This window comes from Myotis yumanensis, unplaced genomic scaffold (genome assembly GCF_028538775.1).
Source record: "Myotis yumanensis isolate MYYU_CA2020_CCGP unplaced genomic scaffold, mMyoYum1.0.hap1 SCAF_9, whole genome shotgun sequence".
NCBI classification, from domain to species: domain Eukaryota; kingdom Metazoa; phylum Chordata; class Mammalia; order Chiroptera; family Vespertilionidae; genus Myotis; species Myotis yumanensis.
In genome coordinates this window covers 63,923,765-63,930,521 of record NW_027223760.1, presented here as the reverse complement: position 1 = coordinate 63,930,521, position 6,757 = coordinate 63,923,765, and the positions used below count along the sequence as shown (strand labels likewise).

Below are 6,757 nucleotides of genomic sequence, written 5' to 3'. Positions count from 1 at the left end.
TAGAAAGGTTTCCTAGAGGGAAATCAGTATTTGCAAACCTATGTTATTGTTGCACTAGAGATGACAAGGTAGCCTTTTTGTAGGGTCACCAAAGATTGTCGCCTTCATCATATGTGGTCATTGGCAGCCTCAAACAACAACATCCTGATCCACAGAATGTACCAAGAACTAACTTGGGAAAAAGAGAAAAGGAGACATTTACACTCAGACAAATCTGAAAAGAAAAATGCTTCAGCGTGTAGGATAACAAACAGAGAAGCCAGCTGCCTTTGTCTAGGTAGCGTGGACAGCTTCTTTCTGTCCACCTTCCTCCTCATGTACCCCATTTTCAGAGACCATTCAAGCAGTCACAACAGAGACATGACTTCTCTTAGGTTCGCATCACTCCCCAGCCAAGCCACAGTGAGAAGCCCCGCGTCCTGACCTGGTGCCTGCTCCTCCCCCAAATGCCAAAAGGCTTTTTAATGAGGCAGGCAGGCAACTAGACCTCAGCCAGAGCCTCTCATTCCCCACAAAGGAAAGATCAAGGTCACCGAAGACAGAGTGAGCATTCTTTAAAGCACAGAATCTAGGCAGAGCGGGGGATCTTTGTCCAGGGGAGAAAAACCCGTCTAAATAACCCTGCAGACGTTCCAGAAACCTTCCGCTCCTAAGGGCTAGAGAGGGGGTGGCCAACCTGATGTTTTTCATGAGCACTGTCATGAAGGTTCAATGAGCTTCTCTTTCATCTACTAGCAAAGCAAACAAATCACCGAGCCCTGTTTATTCCAGGAGGTTTCATGCAAATATTTTAAAATTCAGATTTTGTCAAGCTGGTTTAACTCGGAAGGCCTAGTTGGAAGAATATGCTAATAAGTCATTAAAGTGCACTCATATCATGCCATATGGTACGCTTGAAACATAAAACACTGGCCCCTATTCTTTGGGCAGGGTCGTTTGATAAAAGGGAGCCCTGGGGAAAAGATTGTTGCTCTGTCCACCCTCGCTTTATATGCCAACTCTTATGAGAGGGGCTTGTTTGTTTTGATGAAGCTCGGCAGATATCTGTGAATAAACTCTGTTTGAGAAAACGATTGCAGATGTGTTCATGTAGTAAAACCCACGCTGGCAGAAATATGCCTGCGTGAACTCAGTTTCCAGGGTGGCTTTTGTTTTGCTAATTATTAGTACGGTTTCTTATAATTATATTCTAAGTTCCATATCTAGTGATGTCTGGCCTTTTAAATAATTATTTTAAAAAATAAGGTGTACTTGGGATCAGTGCAGATGACAGATAGACAGATTATACATAAACTTGTGTGTTTAGTGGATGTCTTTAATATGCAAGTCAGGCCTAGGGTGATGTACGTTCAGAAACTGAACTTGGCAGTTTGGGGCATTTAATTGCGTCGTGGCCTGTGCACCACATTTGAGGAAACTACAGGTAAATGCAGAAACCCGGTGATCACTCTCTGGCTGCAGCAGGACCTCCAAACCACCTCCCAGCTGGAGAAGGGACATGGACTCGCAGCCGCTAGAAATACCATCAGAGTGTCGACGTGAGTGAGTTTCATGTCAGCACTGGGTCACTCAGAAAAACACATATTTCAGAACTTTTACTTTTGCTTGAACCTCAGTGCTCAGACTCACTTCAATCCCAGCACTGGGGTACTCGATTAATGGACAAGTACAGTTGTCGTAACATCTCTCAACATACTAGCGGGGAAATTTTTTTTTTAAGTTATTTTGCAAAGAAGATGCTATCTCCTAGTTCAGGGGTCCTCAAACTTTTTAAACAGGGGGCCAGTTCACTGTCCCTCAGACCGTTGGAGGGCCGGACTATAGTTTAAAAAAAAAAACTATGAACAAATTCCTATGCACACTGCACATATCTTATTTTGAAGTAAAAAAACAAAACGGGAACAAATACAATATTTGTATTTGAATGTGGCCCACGGGCCATAGTTTGAGGACCCCTGTTAGTTCATGGAAGCAAAAGATGGGACAGAAGAAAGAACTACTGCCCAGCACTCCGCCCGTGATAAGAATAAGCATCCTGAGAAGGCCCACGTGCCAGAGCCTCCTGGACCGCTGTCTGGTGGGCCAGTTGAGGCCAGAGCCAGGATAAACTAATAGCAGGATTAAGACAGCGCCTCGGGGTTCCCAGAACAAAACAGCACACAGATTACTTGTCTAATGAATCATATAAGCCTAATCATGTCAACTAATAATAAGTGTGATTTTTATTTTTTACCTCCATGATTACAATCTCTAAGCAATGACTATATACAATGACTAAAATTGTTTTATAATTGCATAGTGTGTAATAATATAATATTATATATAAAAATAGTTAATATACTGTTCTGTAATTATAAAAATTTTATAAACTTACAACACATTGTATTACAAATAATTTTTGCTTAATCTATTATAACTATGCCTATATAGTAATTATTTCACTTTCCAAGATATATTGTCAAATGAAAAGAAATTAGAGTGTCTAATAGGGATGCCATTTGTTATAATTATTTTAAATCACATCTGTATCATTTTGGGTTTTTTTCTGACCACAAATAGAACATATGCCAAACAAATTGAAAGGCAGAGCAAGTTAGCACTAAATACTGGCTCCCGGTAATCCCCTCCCTCTACCTCTACCAAGGCTCCATTGTGTAGCATTTCTATGTTAAACTGAGATGGAGGTTGTATGTGTGTGTTCTAATGAACATGTATTGCTGTTACCTGAAAACAGAGTAAGTATGTAACTTAAAAAGGAAAAATTTTCCACCTCAAGTTCCTTTTGGGAAAAGGGGCAGAACAAAGAAAGTATTTTTTGAGACATCAAAATTATCTGTTAATCATCTGGGTAATTCTGATCCCTCCCTTAACCCCAAGAGCTCAGAAGAGCATTTAGAAATCCCAGAAACCTAAAAGTTTCTGCCTGACCAGGTGCCTGGGACTCCTTAGAATTTAACTGAGGAACCAAAACATTACAAGATCCTGTGGCTTGCACCTTCCTTCAGAGAGACAGGGATCTGCAATCCTACTCTTCGTCACTGCCTCCTGGGCCGTTATGCCAGCAGCCTGCCGTCTTCCTGCCCAGGGCACTGTCTAGCACAGTGATGGCGAACCTATGACACACGTGTCAGAGGTGACACGCAAACTCATTTTTTTGGTTAATTTTTCTTTGTTAAATGGCATTTAAATATATAAAATAAATATCAAAAATATAAGTCTTTGTTTTACTATGGTTGAAATATCAAAAAATTTCTATATGTGACACGGCACCAGAATTAAGTTAGGGTTTTTCAAAATGCTGACACGCCGAGCTCAAAAGATTCACCATCGCTGGTCTAGCACATGCGCATTATGATGAATTAGTCTCCCTGTTTCCAGCCTCCAGCCCTTCAAGTCCTCTCATTCTTCTCCGCCGGATGAATCTTAGAGGGCGATGGGAAGGGTGGCCAGAGCACAGGTTTGGGATCAGAGAGACCTCAGTGGAAACATCCAGGGCTTCTTCACTTCCTGACTATAAAATTGCTTAAATTAGAAGACACACGCCAGAAAATACACACCACCATCTGTAAGTATCCTTGCCAAGGAACACACTCGTCATCTGAGCCAGCGATCCCCCAGTTCACAGGAAACCAAGGGACAGGAGCATGTCATGGAACAAGGGGACAAATCAGCAAAGTCAGAATGTGGAAGTCTAAGGACAAAATCTGGTTTCCTCCACAAACAAATATCAAGAAAAAAAGGAGGGGAATGGGGAGTTTTTTTTAATAAAAGAGACTTAAGAGACATAGGAACCCATTTCAATATATAGACTTCATTTGGTTTCTGATTGAGGCAAAAGAAGTTATTTGTTTTTAATTTATGAGAATCAAAAAATGAATAATGACTATTTAGTGATATTTTAAAAATTATTAATTTATGTATGGTGATAGTATTGTGATTGGGTTTTTTTTAAGTCTTTGTCTTGTAAAGACACACTGAAATATTTATGAAGTGATATGATTAGGATTCCTTCAAGATAATTAGTGATGGGTGGAAAGTGAGGGGTAAAGATGAAACAAGTTGGCCACAGCTGATTATTGCTGAAGCTGAATGATAAATACATAGTGGGTTCATTATACTTTTTGAAAAATTTTTCTCTAGATAGACTTTTCCTTTTAATCCCGCCATTTCACTCATTCTGGAGTCTGTTGATCGAATCCTTGTGTATCATTTCACATACTCCTCCGCTCTGTCATGTAAACGATTAGCAGTATCTAGACTTGATCACATAGAAATCCCATTATGGGCAAGACTATTTCATAGGTGATTTTCCTACTTTCATCAGGGGGCATAATGTCCATAATAAAATATATTTTTTAATTAGTTTTAATAACTGATAAATGGGGATGCTTCCTGGAAAGGTCATTTTGAGATTAAATTATTTGTGTAGGTAAAGGACCAACACAGAGCCTGACACATCATCACAGGTGCTTTACAAAAGTACTATACATAATGGTCATTTCCAAGGCTTTTAGAATGCAGTTTCTCATTTGCCGTGGACATGACCACAAAACATTTCCCCAATAGGTTTTTTTCTGCTATGTTGGTAGCATAGCATTCAGCCTACTGGGAACATTTTACTAACCTAGATTTACATTGCTAGATCACAGTCCACTATAGATATGATACAAGCTATAGGAGATTTCTGTAATAGTCCTTGGGAATCAGATATGATGACAGCCATTTTAGATGTCTGGGGCTTGATGTCCTTTGTCTAGCCAAGTCCTTCCTAGTTACCATACAGTTTGTGATCATGATAATCTCTATTCCTATTATATAGGACTGACTGAAATGACGTCAGGATTGAGCAAAAAAGATGATTAAGACTCAAACTCAGATGGAACTAAGGCAGTGAAAGAACTCAGAACATGTGAAATTCCTTAAATAAAAGTTTATTAACTTTAAATAATTGTGCCTATGTTACAAATAATAAAAGTCCTTTATACTTTTTGTAGAAAGTCAGCATGTAAAAAAAAAAAAGTGCTATACAGCTTTCTTCCTTCGAGCCCTCAATGACCTCTCTCATAATCTCCATGATCTACTAAATCAAGTTTTAAGTAACCTTAAAACTGCAGGTCTCCCACAATGTGTTCCTAGTCTGCCTTTCTAGTTTTATCCTCTGCTTTAAACACATGCATGTGTGTGCACGTGTGCACACATGGGCACAAGCACTGCATTCCTCAACCCCAACCCTTTGGTTAGACCAATTCCCCCACTTGACATATTCTCCTTACCTCCTCTTTGCCATCCTTCAAGACTCAGTTCAAGTCCCATCTCTTGCAGGGGAATCTCGGGCTCATAGACAGCCTGTGAGGTCTCCCTTAAGGCTGCCTTGAACTGCTAGTCAGTGCTTATGTTATGTAACTTCCCATGATAAGCTTTCTTCCTCCCACAGCCCAGGCATGGGTAGGACACCAGCCTTCCTTGCTCCTGTCACAGCACACAGTCCAGCCCATTCATGCAGGGACATACCACAGATGTTTGCCAAAGTAAGAGAATGAAAGAATAAACCAGAAAATGGCTTCCAACTTGAATAGGAGAGAGCAAACCTTCCCAGCCACACCTAAACAGACACTCAAGTTGAGGAACGGGTGAAGACTACATGAAGATGCTTTTATTTCATCTGAAAGAAAAAAATATCTGCCAAATTTATAATCCTTATTTTGCTTATCTTATTCTGATATGAAGAAGCCAGAAATTTTCCAGACCCTGATACCACTACGATCATGGGCAAAATTTAATAAAATCAAATGACACTCAAGTGTCTGAACATACAATATGGGTCCTCAGTTATGATTGGGTGAGGAGGAAAAAGGGCAACTAAAACACAGCAATGCAACCATAAGAACCACTGATAGGATCATCTCAGAGCTAACCCTGTTCCAGCACGGTGTGCCTGAAACCTACCTAAAACTTGGCTCTATAAAATGAGTCATGACTGCATGAGTCAAAGTGACCAAGAGATTTCTGGAACATTGTGTGGTTGCGAAGTAAAAATTCCACTCTCTATTCTCCCAAGACCTCAGAGAAGTCTCTAGGCAGCCAACAGGCCCCCAATGGACAATAATGACCTTGAGCTGAGCCTGCTATCTCCATAGCTCTTTGCCTCATAATTATGAAAAAGAACTCTATGATATGGTAATGTTTGCTTCACCACTGGATTTTAGCTTTTTTTAGCAGAATCTGATAAAAGCTCTAGATCTTCTAAGAAAAATGCACATATACATGCAAAATTTTGCATGGTGTTTCATATGTTTCTAAAATGCCATTTAAACAATTCATTTATTCCTTCACCACTCCCAGCAAACCTACTTCTAGAGATAGAAGGCATCATGAAATATTTCTTTTAAAAAATTAAATGTTCCCAAACCATGTCATGTTCTTTCAGAGAAGCTACTTGCTTTCATGCTGTAACAATTCTTCAGCATTTCAGGAACTGCTTGAATCAATGGTCAGGGTCAAGTGGCTTTTGTGAGAATCTGGGGCAATCTTGGATGATTTCTTAATAAGGCAGTCACCATTTCTTCAGGGAGAAAAAGAAACACCACCTAAGAGAACATGTTGAGTAGAGGCCTAATGGATTGTAGGTCTATGACAGCGAGGCTGGAAATGGTGATATTGATTCAGGGAGTGCTTCAAGGGGACAGAGAAGGGGCCCTCTCTGGCTTTATGTTGCTCTGGACTTGACCCTTATGCTCGCCTGATGCGTCTGGGAGAA

General features: G+C 40.2%; 1 non-coding gene across 1 annotated transcript; it reads left to right on the top strand.

Annotated features, from left to right (window-relative positions):
* The first annotated feature begins 4,492 nt into the window (after positions 1-4,492).
* Positions 4,493-4,617, top strand: LOC139017113 (small nucleolar RNA SNORA32). The gene has a single exon (XR_011472790.1). It is a non-coding gene; the product is annotated as a small nucleolar RNA SNORA32 (small nucleolar RNA).
* Positions 4,618-6,757: the final 2,140 nt, after the last annotated feature.